This window comes from Peromyscus leucopus, chromosome 2 (genome assembly GCF_004664715.2).
Source record: "Peromyscus leucopus breed LL Stock chromosome 2, UCI_PerLeu_2.1, whole genome shotgun sequence".
Taxonomy (NCBI): Eukaryota; Metazoa; Chordata; class Mammalia; order Rodentia; family Cricetidae; genus Peromyscus; species Peromyscus leucopus.
The window spans coordinates 101,292,190-101,305,907 of record NC_051064.1 but is presented as its reverse complement, the minus strand read 5'-3'; positions in this window follow the sequence as shown (position 1 = coordinate 101,305,907).

Below are 13,718 nucleotides of genomic sequence, written 5' to 3'. Positions count from 1 at the left end.
GAAGGGTAAGGTTTTTAGCTCTTAGCTATTGCTCTGACCTCTTGGGCTTTTAACTCTGCATTTGGCTCTGTGTTTCTTATTTAATAAGACCGTTACATCTACATTCATGTATGATAGACAAGTACTCTACATACTAAGCATCTCTCAGCCCCAAGCAGACACTTCTCAGTATCTGTTCATATACACAGTATTACAAAAGAGTGGTTGACTTTCTTTTCAATATAGTTTTTATGACAAGAACACTTTTGTCTAGTTCTCTGTTGCATTATACATGTAATGTGTTAACAGATGTTTCTTCTGTTACTCGTTTTTTATTCTACTCAAGTTTGTCAGTTTTCCTTTTGTCAAGCATTATTTCATCATGACTGTTTATTAGTAAGTATGAATTTTATGTGACTACCTTGCTTTTAAAGTAGTGGGCAGAATTGTGAAGTGGGTTAGCTCAGTCGTTCTACAAGTTTACTCCTAAGCCCTCAGGGGTCAGTGGAATGGCCCCTTTCAGTCCTGCAGACATTTAGTGCCACAGCTGTGGTGGTCATTTACAGATGTACCTGTAAATGGTTAATGCTGTTTCCAGGAGTAACTATACCCAGCTGTAACCCCAGCTTTTGCTTCTATTATAGAATGTCAGGTCCTAGGTCATTTATAAGAAGCAAAGGTCACTTTTTTGCAGTGCTGGAGACTTGGAAATTGAGGTGCTGAGCTATATCGTGACATGGCAGGAAAAGAGCAAATGAACCCAGGTCTCCTACCCTACTGACTTCCCAATCTCTACTATACCCTAAGGCTCTACCCCTAGACTACCATAAATACTCTCCATGTACTACCAAGTATGTGAGTTTGGGGGCAGAAATTAAAATGATAGGACCACATAGATAAACTAAAGCACCTTTTTAGAGATGTCACAAGAAGCTTTAGATCTCAGCCAGCATTTGTTCACAGATCCACAAAGACCATAAGAAATAACAATTTTTATGAGTATGATTTGTTTTATGCAGAAATTTTTCCTTCCTTCCTTCCCTTCTTCCTCCCTTCCTCCCGTCATCCCTCCCTCCCTCCTTCCCTCCCCCCATTCCTCCCTCTCTCCCTCCCTCCCTCCCTCCCTCCCTCCCTATATTTATCCCCTCCCAGTGCTGGGTATCTACCAGGGCCTTGTACATGCTAAGTGAACAGTGTGCCTCTGAACTACATCCTTAGGCCTTTCCCCATTATTTTAACCTAAATGTATAAGAATATGTCAAGTAGTATATTTGTTAGGCACCCAGAAAGCTAAAGAATCGATTTATGTTTCTTTTAGACATTTTTGATTGTATTATACTGAGTTACTGAGGGCCATCTTCATGCAAGCATGCAGTGTACTTTGAGAATGTTCCCCCACAGCCACTGCCCTCCCCTTCACTCCCTTCCATTAGTTACCTTTGTTCCTCTAGTCCAGTGGTTCTCAACTTTCCTAATGCTGTGACCCCTTTACAGCTCCTCATGGTGTGGTGACCCTCAGCCATAAAACTATTTCCATCACTACTTCATAATGGTAATTTTGCTACCATTATGAATCATAATGTAAATATCTGTGTTTTCGGATGGTCTTAGGCGACCCCTATGAAAGCGTTCTTCGAATTGGGGGTCGCAACCCACAGCTTGAGAAACGGCTGCTCTGGCGTCTCGTCTACTCTCATGGCGTCTGTACTTAAGAGAAAGTGTGAGATCTGTTTTTTCTGAGGTTTAGTTCGTGTTGTGTGATGGTCTCCACTTTCATCAATTTTCTTGTAAGTGACACAACCTCATTCTTCTTTCAATTTAATCTTTGTTTGTGTTAGTATGTGTGGTGTGTCCATGTGGGTGTGTACACAACATTCTTGTAGAGGACAGAGTAAGATGCTGTGTGTCCTGTACTGCTTCCCACCTTTTTGCTTTGGGCCGGGCTCTCTCACTGAACCGAAAGCTCACTGTTTGAGCTAGGACTTTGGCCAGCCAGTGAGATGTCAGAGGTTCTACATGTACTTTGCCCCCAGTGTTGGGGTTGCAGGCACTCCAGTGTCTGTCCAGCTGTGCTGGAGGTTCCGGGGCAGGTCACTCCTGCCCGCCGAGCCATCTCCCCAGCTCCTGGTTGAAAGGATCCCACATTTTCCTTCTCTACCTCTCATAGGTAGAGATGTACTCATAGGCTGGTTCGCTAACTTTGCTGTTGTGGACAGTGCGGAAGGAAATGGTGTGCACTTTCCCAGTGACTTGCTGACTGGGAGTTTTTGAGTAATACTTGGGAGTGGTATATAGCAGGTCTATTTGTAGTTTGTGGGGAGTCTCCATATTGATTTCCACAATGGACTTATTTATATGCCCACCGTGGGTGAGGGCTCCTTTCTGTCCATATCCTCATCAGCATTAGTTCTTTGTTTTCTTAATGGCTGCCAAAATATCTGCTCGTGGGAAACCCGCACATCGGCGGGCCTCTCTCTCGGAAGGGCCGTGCCCAGGGTGTGCTGTGAGCCTTCCTTTTCCGCTCATTTGCCGGCAGCTCTTGGGCTTTTTCCTATTTGCAAAACCGACACCTACCTGATGAAGAAAGACACCAAAAAGCACAAAGAAAATAAAAAGTGTTTCTGCTAGTTTCTGTGCATGCTTATGAAGTGCATAATCTTAATAATAAAGACCTGGAGTTAGATATCGAGGGTGGAAACTGAAAGATCAGAGAGGCAGAGCAGCCAGCCCCTAGAGACTTCTTACCTCTATGAAATCTCAGATCGAAATGAGGGGATCCTGTCTCTACGAGTCCTCAGACTGAGTGGACCAAGATCCTGTCTCTGCCTCCCTAGTGCTGGGATGAAAGGAGACTGCCTGGCCTCTATGGTTAACTAGAGGCCAGCTCTGCCTGTGATCTCCAGGCAAGCTTTATCTGTCAGAACACAAACAAAATACCATACAACATGTTTATACATTTTTCTCACAGAAATGATACACTGTGCACACTGTTATGACAGCTTCACCTTGTAAAGATTTTTCTGTCTCAGTAAATATTTTTAATTTGTGTTTTACATTTATTTCTATTTATAGATAAATAAAATTATTCATATTTATTACATTTACGTATCTTGCATGTGTATGCATGTTGGGTGTATGCCATTGCCTGCATGTGGAGGTCAGAGGACAACTTGCAGGAACTACTTCCCTCTTTCCACCAGGTGGATCCAGGATCAAACTCAAGACTGCCAGGCTTGGCACCAAATGCCTTTACCCACTCACAGAACCTTCTAGACAGCCCTCCATAAATATTCTTTGAATTTTTGTTTTGTTTTGTTTTTGTTGTTTTTGTGAGACAGCATCTTACTATTTAGTCCTTGCTGGCCTACAGCTCTTTGATACAGACCAGCCCAGCCCTTAAACTCACAGTGATCTACCGGCCTTTGCTTCATGGGTGCTTGGATTAAAAGCATATGCCACCATGATTGGCTACAAAATTAACTGCTGTGGAATATTCTATGTCTATGCCAAATTTACACAATCCTTTATCATTTTATCCTAGCAATATTGACCAGTTACTTTTGCCCTAGATTTGGAATCTCCTGGTCTTAGTTAGGGTTTCTATTGCTGCGGCGAAGCACTATGACCAAAAACCAAGTTGGGGAGGAAAGGGTTTGTTTGGCTCACACTTCCATATTGCTGTTCATCTTCAAAGGAAGTCAGGACAGGAACTAAAACAGAGCAGGAAGCTGGAGGCAGGACCTGATGCAAAGGCCACAGAGGTAAGTTCCTTACTGGCTTGCTATCATGGTTTGCTCAGCCTGCTTTCTTATAGAACCCAGGACTACCAGCCCAGGAATGGCCCCACCCACAATGGGCTGGGCCCTCCCCCATCAATCACTAGTTAAGAAAATGCCTTACAGCTGGATATTATGGAGGCATCTTCTCAACTGAGGTTCCCTCTTTTCAGATAACTAGTTTGTGGGTCAAGTTGACATAAGACTAGCCAGCACACTACCTCAGGTTGCTAGGCTTGCAGGACAAACACCTTCACACAGAGTTATTCAGAAGCCTGTTTTGTTTTGTTTTAAAATTCATATGTGTGGTGTCAGTTAAACAGGGTAATGGAGAAGAAATGAAGTCTAACAATCCAAACCCAAGTTTAAACAAAATTGTGGTAACTTCCCAATTTCCTTGGTGCAGATTAAACGTGAACCAGGCATTGCAGAGACTGCTCTTTGCTGTCCACCAACCATTGCTTATATTGGTTTTGATTGGTGTTCCTCACTCCTGAGGGCCTCTGGGACAGGAGTAAAGCTTCTGGAGAACAGGGCAGGCTGTCCATATTGGGAGGGAAGTAGCAAGGCCAAGTGACATAGAATGTCAAATGGTTGGCTCTTACCGAGTTGCTTCCCAGACAGCGTGCTGGGAGAGGTGATTGATTCTAAGAGGGCACTCATTCATACGGTCTTCTTCTTCTTTTTTTTTTTTTTTTTTTTTTCTGCTGAGAGGGAAAGAGCGGCGATAGATTTAGAAATGAAGAAAGTTACTGATTAGAGAGAAATAAATTTGGGGGAGGAGAGCATAACATGCCCACAATCCCAGCATTCAGGAGTCTCCGGCAGAAGGATCAAAGGTTTGAGGCCAGCTTCTGCTACAAACTGAGTTCTGAGGCCAGCCAGCCTGGGGTACATAGAAGGACCCCCTAGCATGTGAGCCAGTGGTGCCAGACATGTCCCCTGACCACTGAGCCCAGACAAGTCCCCTGACCACTGAGCCCAGACAAGTCCCCTGACCACTGAGCTACACCTTCCAAGCCCTTGAGTCATGAGTGGCTCTGAGTAGCTAAAATGAGGTTTGGAACACCGCTCAGCTAAGCTCAGTGTGGTACAAATTACTCGTTCCTGTGTCTTTTTAGAGAGTCATGTAGATTCTTCCTCAAAACACCAGTTCTCTTAAAGCTAAGTTACTATCTGACAGAGGACACAACCTTACATTTCTAGAAAATATTTTTAAGAAAAACACTTGTAAAAATGATAAGGTGTAGAAATCTTAAAATTTCAAATGTTAACTTCTTAAAAGTTGTTTCCCACATGCAGTCACTGTGCTAAGCTCATCATGTATCTTAAATGATTTAATTCTGTTTTGTGGTTTGTGGTCATGGTAGTTGTTTTGTTTTGAGACATAAATGCCAAAACTGTTTCATGAATACCAACACGAGATTAAAAGTGATTATTGCCAAAACCAGAAGGCTTACTCTTTATCTGTCATCTATAGCACACTGATGTCCCAAAAAGGGGATTGTATTTGTATGGCAATGGGAGAGATACTCAGATACTCAATGGGACCAGACTGTTTGGCTCTGTGTATTTTTGCCAGGGACAAATGAAGCTGTCGATATCTGTAGGTGGTAGGATTGCAAGTCAGTCTTTGGGCTTCTTACATTTTTTTTTTTTTTTTGACAACAAAAGGGCATGATTTTCATGGATATATTTGACACAGTGGAAGATGAGTGAAGTAAAATAAAGCGCCCACATGCATCTTAATCTTATTCTCCTTTTTTTCTCCAGATCTATCCACTGTGCTGTTTGCCATGATCACTGAAACAACAGATAAGCTTTAGGGAGATGTTAGTAGAGTTGGCATCCCAGTAGCAAGAGGGAAAGCACAGCTATTGGGACCAAATGAGCTCGAGTTTGCATCCTGGTGCTTAGTTGTTTTGTGACTCAACATGTGACCATTATGAGCCCCTCTGTCTTTGTGTGGCTCGGGCTAATGGCCACAGGTCATATTGAAAGTCTCTATGACGCTATCTATGACAGTTGTCGCTCTTTAAAGGGATGGACTAGACTCAGGAATTTATTAAGTCCACCTGGAATGAACCAGAGTTTCCTTACACCTTCACTACAGTGTGGTTACGTAATGAGCAAATCCTCAGTCTCAAAGTCTCTGGAAGGGAAGTCATGTGCCTTCTTTAGACATGTTTACCTAAGTTTTCCTTATCTCCACTTTCTTATCTCCATAATTGTCCTTATCTGCAGCTACTGGGTGTAATAAAGACCAAAAATGTCTCTCTTTTCTCAAGAATTCGTCTTCTCGGCACCTCCCCGCTTTGAGAGTCCTGGGTGAAGGGAGGCTGCTACTTGCAGGACTTGTTGCTGCTTTTAATCCAAAGGTCTCTTGAGATTTTTATCTAATCAATTTTGAAAAGTTTCAGTGAGGCTGCAGTAGACTCTCTGCCTAAATTACCTTTTATTGCAAGCAGTCTCTAGCCACACAACACACTGTTGCTTTTAACTTGTCAATGTTATCAGACTACGCCAAGCATGTAGAGATTAAAACTTGAAAAATGATTGAGGTTAGAGCTATTTGGACTGTGAATCCCAAAGAAAAATGTTTTACCAAAACTCTCTAGAAAATGTGGTTTTTGGAACCTTTAATCACATGAGCTAATATTCTATGTAAGAGGGTGTGATAAAGAAAACTCCAAGTCTCATCTTTGATTTTAAGAAGAGTCAAGCTTTGAATATTACTATATTACTATTGCAGTGTAGATCCCTGAGGAAGGAGGCGTGCCTTCTCTATCCAGTCTGTGACTGAGAAACTTGAAGTGTGAGACATGACAGAAATTAACCTAATACTATATCACATCTTTTTAGAGGTCTCAGAAAGGGACTCATTGTTTATTAAATCTCATTTATTGGCCCATTATGCACATCTGTGCTCTTACCCTCCAATAGTGTATTCTCCACACAGCAACTACAGAGATAAAATTAAATGAGAATGTGTCACTCTCCTGATACTGCCCCAGAGGCTGTCACATTCATACATACCAGTGGGTTCCTTCCTCCAGGCACTGTTCTTGCTTCCCTCTGTTTGAGGCCTCTTTTTCCTGGCTTACAGGACTTGTGTGCACACTTTCTCGCATCTCCAGTATGATTCTTGATCATTCTCTCGAACATTCTGCCCTAATCCTCTTCTCTGAGTTTCTTTCTTTCTTTCTTTTTTTATAATTTATTTCACTTATTTTTTTTAATGTGCATTGGTGTGAAGGTGTCAGATTCCCCCAGAACTGGATTTACAGACATTTGTGAGCTGCCATGTGGGTGCTGGGAATTGAACCCGGGTCCTCTGGAAGAGTAGCCGGTGCTCTTAACCACTGAGCCATCTCTCTAGCCCTTCTCTGAATTTCTACTGCTTTATTTCTCCTCACGGCACTTATTGCCATCGGGCATTAGGTCTGGCTTTCCCCCCTGTCTCTCATACTATATTGTTGGCTTGGCAGGGGCAAGAACTTTGTCCTGGACACTGGAGACTTCTCTGCACTTAGGACAGTGCATTGAACATAACTGTTCAAAAGATGATTTTTTGAGTGAGTGGGAACACCAAAATTAGTTAATAAGAATGGCTTCATGGGTTAATAAAACTCCCTTGTGTTTATATCACATATTTTCTTTATTCAATCACCGTTTGATGCCCCTCTGGGCCTATGAACCACAACAATAGCCAGAATGGCAAGAGAGCCCCAGAGGTGCAATAGTGACACTTACATCCTGGGCATCACAAACAGCTGTCTACGAAGACTATAAGGCCTATTCGATAGGAGGGAATCCATGCCTGGTACTGTAAACCTGGTCAAGAACCCATGGCTAGCAAGGCCACAGAGCCTAAGGGGGACCCCACTACTGCCACTTTCCTAAACCAGTATGACTTCTAACTGTAGTCTAAATACTCACACCCACAGGCAAGTGTGGCTCTTTGCAGCAGAGACAACTACAGACAGTCACAACTGATCAAAATGCAAGGAACAACTGACTGTGAGCCACCCTGTCTCAATTCATACCTACACGCAAGTCCTGCACCTAGAGCTCAGGGACATTGTAGAAGAAGGGGCAGAAGGACTGTAAAAGCCAGAGGACTGGAATGTCTTGCTGGGAGACTGTCTTCTAGACATGTCAGGGAAGCTGCACCCATGAAACAGCAACACTATGGCCATAACAGTACCAATTAACATGCCAATGTAGATGTGGGGAATCTTGCAAGGGTCTACCCCTATGTGAAGAGCTATAGACAATGACTGCTTGGAGAGGAACAATCAGTGCTCCTCAGGGATGAGCCCTCTAATTTGTTATATCCATCACCAAGTGGTCAGCCCTAAACACATATACATAGGAGTAACATAAATGGGCTTAGCAGATTGTATTTATATATGCATATATATATATATATATATATATATATATATATACATACACATACTAAATGGACTTAGCAGTTAAATGGACATAGCAGTTAAATTTATATATTGATTAGTGTATACACACACATAAATGTGTATATGTAACAATCATACTTAAAAAAAGGGGGGCTATGAGTTTTCAGGGGAATGGGCGTGTGGGAGGAAAAGGAAGGAGAAATTGCTGTAAATACAGTACCCATATATGAAATTAAAAGAATATGGAGAGTCAAAGGTGGACATCAACAGATGAAGCATAGGGAATCCATAACAGCAGGTGTTGAAGTTCTCCTACATGATACAATAGGACTTATACCAAAACTAGGCAGCAGAGATAAAGAGGGGGACGGACTGCAGAATAATAAAAGGAACAATTCTCCAAGAGCATGTAACTATTTTGAGAGGCTTCAGGATGGCAGATGACACCCAGGTACCATCTGCTAGAGGCAAAACCCATGTTCTGTCTATTGACAACTTGTAATACAAAAGCAGCTTTGCCTGATGGCATCACTCAGCACCTTCCACAGCACTGCTTCCTGCTTCCCACAGATAGTTCTGTGGGTCCTTCTTGCCTTAGTGGAAACATGCTCCTCCTCAGAGAGGGGCTGAGATTATTGTGGGTGCAAAAAGAAGCAACAGATTGTGAATTTTGGAATCAGACTTACTGAATCTGCCTTTTAGCAATTACTTGATTGTTCTAGATGTTTAATTTCTTCTTTTGTAAAAATGAGACTAATAATACTCACTTAGTGGAGGTTTTGTGAAGATTAAATAAAATAACAAATATGAATGTGCCCTTCAAAATGGAATAGATGCTTCATCAATGCTACCTTTCCCATAGAATAATTAAGTATTTCATCTTCTTGTTTTTCTTCCCCTGACTTTCCCTATACAGGCCTTGATTATTGCTTTCTTTTTCCATTTCCATGTTTGCACCAACTGTTCCTTTGTCCCTTCAGTCCTAGGTAGGAGGGAATGTCCACAAGCTAGCAGTCCATGACCCAAGAGTCTGTTATGGTCCAGCTCCTTCCTGAGTAGTCCGTCTTCTTTGTCCTTTATCCTCATTCAATGGATTGTAGACTATTTTCCATCTGCCATATACTCTCTACTGCATTGATTCCAGATGGGTCTGTCCCTTGCTATCGATTGTTTCAGGCCAGAGCTGTCTTAGAAATTTATACCATTTCCTATGTTTCTCAGTACCAGTGTGGGAGATGGTATGATGTGGAGTCAGGTTACCTGAATTGAAATCTTCCTCTGCCAATTGCTAGCTCTATGATTTTAATCAAGCTACTTCAACTTTTCTAAATTTCGGTTTCCTTAGCATAACTATAGCATAATAAGAACTATCTAGTTTTCAGAATAAAAATAAATATGATGTGCCTATAAAGCATATTGCACTGCATGGTTTCCTAAGTCAGTGGTTCTCAACCTGGGGTTCATGACCCCTTTGGAGGTTGAATGACCCTTTCACAGGGCTTGCATAACAGATATCCTGCATATCAGATATTTACATTGCAATTCATAACAGCAGCAAAATTACAGTTATGAAGTAGTAATGAAAATAATGTTATGGTTGAGGGTTACTACAACATGAGGAATTGTGTTAAGGGGTCTCACCTTTAGGAAGGTTGAGAACTACTCCCCTAAGTACTTATTGAGTATTACATATTGGCAATATAATATGTCTGGTTATTACATATTGGCAATGAGTTGCTATATGGCCTACTGCTTCATTTCCAAATGCCGTTGTAATACACTACCACAAACTTCCTTGGATTAACACAACACAAATTTACTGTTATACAGGTCAAACATCTAGTTGAATTTCTTTTTTTTTTTTTTTGTTTGGTTTTTCGAGACAGGGTTTCTCTTGTGTAGCTTTGCGCCTTTCCTGGAACTCACTTGGTAGCCCAGGTTGGCCTCGAACTCACAGAGATCCGCCTGGCTCTGCCTCCCGAGTGCTGGGATTAAAGGCGTGCGCCACCACTGCCCGGCTGAATTTCACTCATGTAAAGTAAGTTCCCTTCAGAGCTGTGCCCTTCTGGAGGTTCTAGGGCAGATGCTGTTTCTGTGACATTTCTAGGTTCTAGAGCCTGCCTGCCTTGCTTGCCTTGTGGCTCGCCGCCGCCGCCGCCACCCGGTAATTTTTTCATACAATTTATTCTGATCATGGTTCCCCTCCCTCATGTCCTCCAGAGTCTCTCCACCTTCACATCCATCCAACTTGACACCATTAACCAAGGCAACTCTTATAAAAGAAAGCATTTAATTATGGGCTTGCTTACAGTTTCTGAGAGTTAGTTATCTCAGCAGGAAGCATGGCACCAATGCATAGTGCTGGAGCAGTAACAGAGCTACATGCTGATCCACAGGCTAAGAGAGAAGAAGAGAAACACTGGGCTGGGGTGTAGGCTTGTAAAAAAAAAAACCCTCAAAGTCCACCCTCAGTGACACAACACAGCCACACCTTCTAATCCCTCCAATCCTTTTAAATAGTGCCACTCTCTGGTGACTAAGCATTCAAAACTGGCCCCCGCGGGCCATTCTTATCCAAACCACCACTGTAGGGGTGAAGGCTCTAGTTAGGCACAGCGCAGATGCCAAGATTCTTACATCTACAAGGTCACTTTTGCTGTATAAAACAATATAATCGAAGGTTCTGAGAATCTGCATGGGAATATCTTTTAGGATCATTTCTTCTGCCTGATATGCCAACACTGTAAAACTCATGGGGCTGGGGAGATGGCTCAGTGGGTAAGCATTTGCCTTGTAAGCCTGATGATTTGAGTTTGGATCCCTGGAACTCCCATAAGGCAGTGTTCAGTAGCATTTCCCAGCATACCTTTACCTGGGAGATGGGGGGGGGGTGAATGTAGGAGAATCCTTGGAAGGTCACTATGCTGGTTAGCTTTTTTTTTTTTTTTTTTTTTTTTTTTTTTGTCACATTGGCACGAACTGGGGTCATCTGGAAAAGGGGAACTGCGATTGAAAAAAATGCTTCCACCCAATTGGCCTATAGGTGAGCCTGTTGGTCATTTTCTTGAGTAATGATTGATGTGAAAGGGCCCAGCCCACTATAGATGGTGCTCTCCCTCCTCCCTTGCAGGTGATCCTGTGTTTTATGAGAAATCAAATTGAGCGAACCATGTCAAAGAAGCTGGTAAACAGCATTTTCCCATAGTCTCTGCTTCATTTCCTGCCTCCAAGTTCCTATCTTAAGCTCTTGTCCTGGCTTCCTTTAATAATGGACTGTGATTAGGATGTGTAAGCCAAATGAACTCTTTCCTCCCCAGTTGCTTTTGATTATGGTGTTTATTCCTACAACAGAAGGCAAATTTAGACACTAATGTAGTCCAGCTAGTCTGGCATATAGAGCAAGGAACGATAAGAGACTGTCCCAAACAAGCTGAAGACCAATACTTCAGGGTTGGCCTCTGACCTCCACATGACACCAGAACACCTGCGCGCGCACACACACACACACACACACACACACACACACACACACATACACACATCATATAAACCTCTCATTCATCTATTCAACAAGTATTCCTATTTACCATTCTGCCAGTCCTTGCTTTTATTTTATTATATATCTATCTATTTACTTTGGTTTTTCAAGGCAGTATTTCTCCATGTAGCCCTGGTTGTCCTGGAACTCTCTGTAGACCAGGCTGGCCTTGAACTCGGAGATCTGCCTCCGAGTGCTGGGATTAAAAGCTTGTGCCACCACACACTCTTGCTTTTTTTTTTTTTTTTTTTTTAAACACACATCAGATATCTGACTAGGGCAGACATTAACATGCTACTGAGGAGCTTGAAGCAGGAGGAAGACAAGCTTGAGACTGGCCTAGGCAACTTGTTGAGGCTTTGTCTCTAAATAAAATTAAAAAGGCAATGGAGCTGGTGAACTGACCCAGTGGTTAAGAGCCCTGGCTGCAAAGACCTGAATTCAAGTCCCAGAACCTATATGGTATCTCACCACCATCTGTAATTCCAGTTCCAGGAGTTTGGCACCTCTTTTTGCCTCTGAGGGTATGCTGGAATGCACATGGTGCACATACACATACATATATGCAGGAACCCTATACATACAAACAATAAAATCAAATTTAAAAGATATTGAATTTGAAAGGCAAGAGCCGAAGGTACCTATGTGAAGTTTTATGTTCAATCTCTCTCTAATACTGAAAAATAATATTTGTCTTTCATGTTTTCTTTCCATCTAGCAGAAAAATGTTGTGGGTAGTTTATCAGTTTTATGATAGTATATCCAAAATGTGAAGGGAGATGATAAGATCTCACATTTAATAGTTACGCAAACCTTAGTGGTCTTTTGAATGGTAGAGAAAAGGAAAATACAGGGAAAGTCAACAAATGTGTTCCAGGTGTCCAGTGACATCCAGTAATTTTCCTGGGCCCCATATTTCCTACCTAATATTCTCCCTGGCTCCCTTGGACCCAAACTTTCCCCTCAAACTATTTTTCTCCTTCATGGTTCTTCTCTTATGAGACCCTCAAGAAGTGAGGTAGAACACTGGGGCGGGGGCAGCACTGTGAAGGTCCCTTCTTCTCTAGTACTGGACAACGTGACACTTTTTTATTTATTTTGTTGCTTTTTGTCATTGTCTGGGTGCATTTGTACTTTGTCTTCTTTAGTTCGGAAAGGGTGGTTATGGCTGAATGACTCCCTCACCTCCATATTTGTGTTGTTGTTTCTTGGTTGGTTAGTTGGTTGGTTTTCGAGACAGGGTTTTTCAGTGTAGCCCTGGCTGTCTTGGAACTCCTTATGAAGACCAGGCTCGCCTCTAATTCACAGAGATCCACCTTCCTCTGCCTTCCGAGTGCTGGGATTTGGAAGTGCACCACCACTCCTGGCTGAATAGGCTCTACAATGCAGAAAGAGTGTCAGCTGCCCTATTACCTATCAACTGTTCACAAGGTACGATCTCTGTGAGTCGTGGGGTTTGTAGAGCACATAGAGCTCATTTCTGAAGACTTCACTGATCCTCAACAAATATGTACTGTCTGCCCACTGTGGGAAAGGTAGGACAGTGGCTCAGGAAGTCGAGAGAGGACTGACACCTCTTGAACTTTATGTGCACACGTTCTGCGTTCCTTTGTTTTTGCTTGATTTGCCTATGAAATGTAAATCATTGCACTCAGGGGCTTTAAATGAGGAAGTTGGGTTAATCCCAGCACCCAGGAGGCAAAGGCAGGTAGATCTCTGTGAGTTCGAAGCCAGCCTGGTCTACAGAGATAGTTCCAGGACAGCCAGGGCTACACGAAGAAACACTGTCTTGAAAAACAACCACCACCATAAAAAGGAAGATGGGTTTCATCTGTGCCAGCTCCAGCTGTGCCAAAAAGAATCTAAGGCTGAGCTCAAGCTTAATGGGAGTGATTTTGATCCCATCAAAATAAATTTTTCTCTAAGTGGTCATGGAGACAATGGTAACAGGGACACCATGTACAGTCTCATCTACTCATTAAACTTCCATGGATACCAACTACGTAT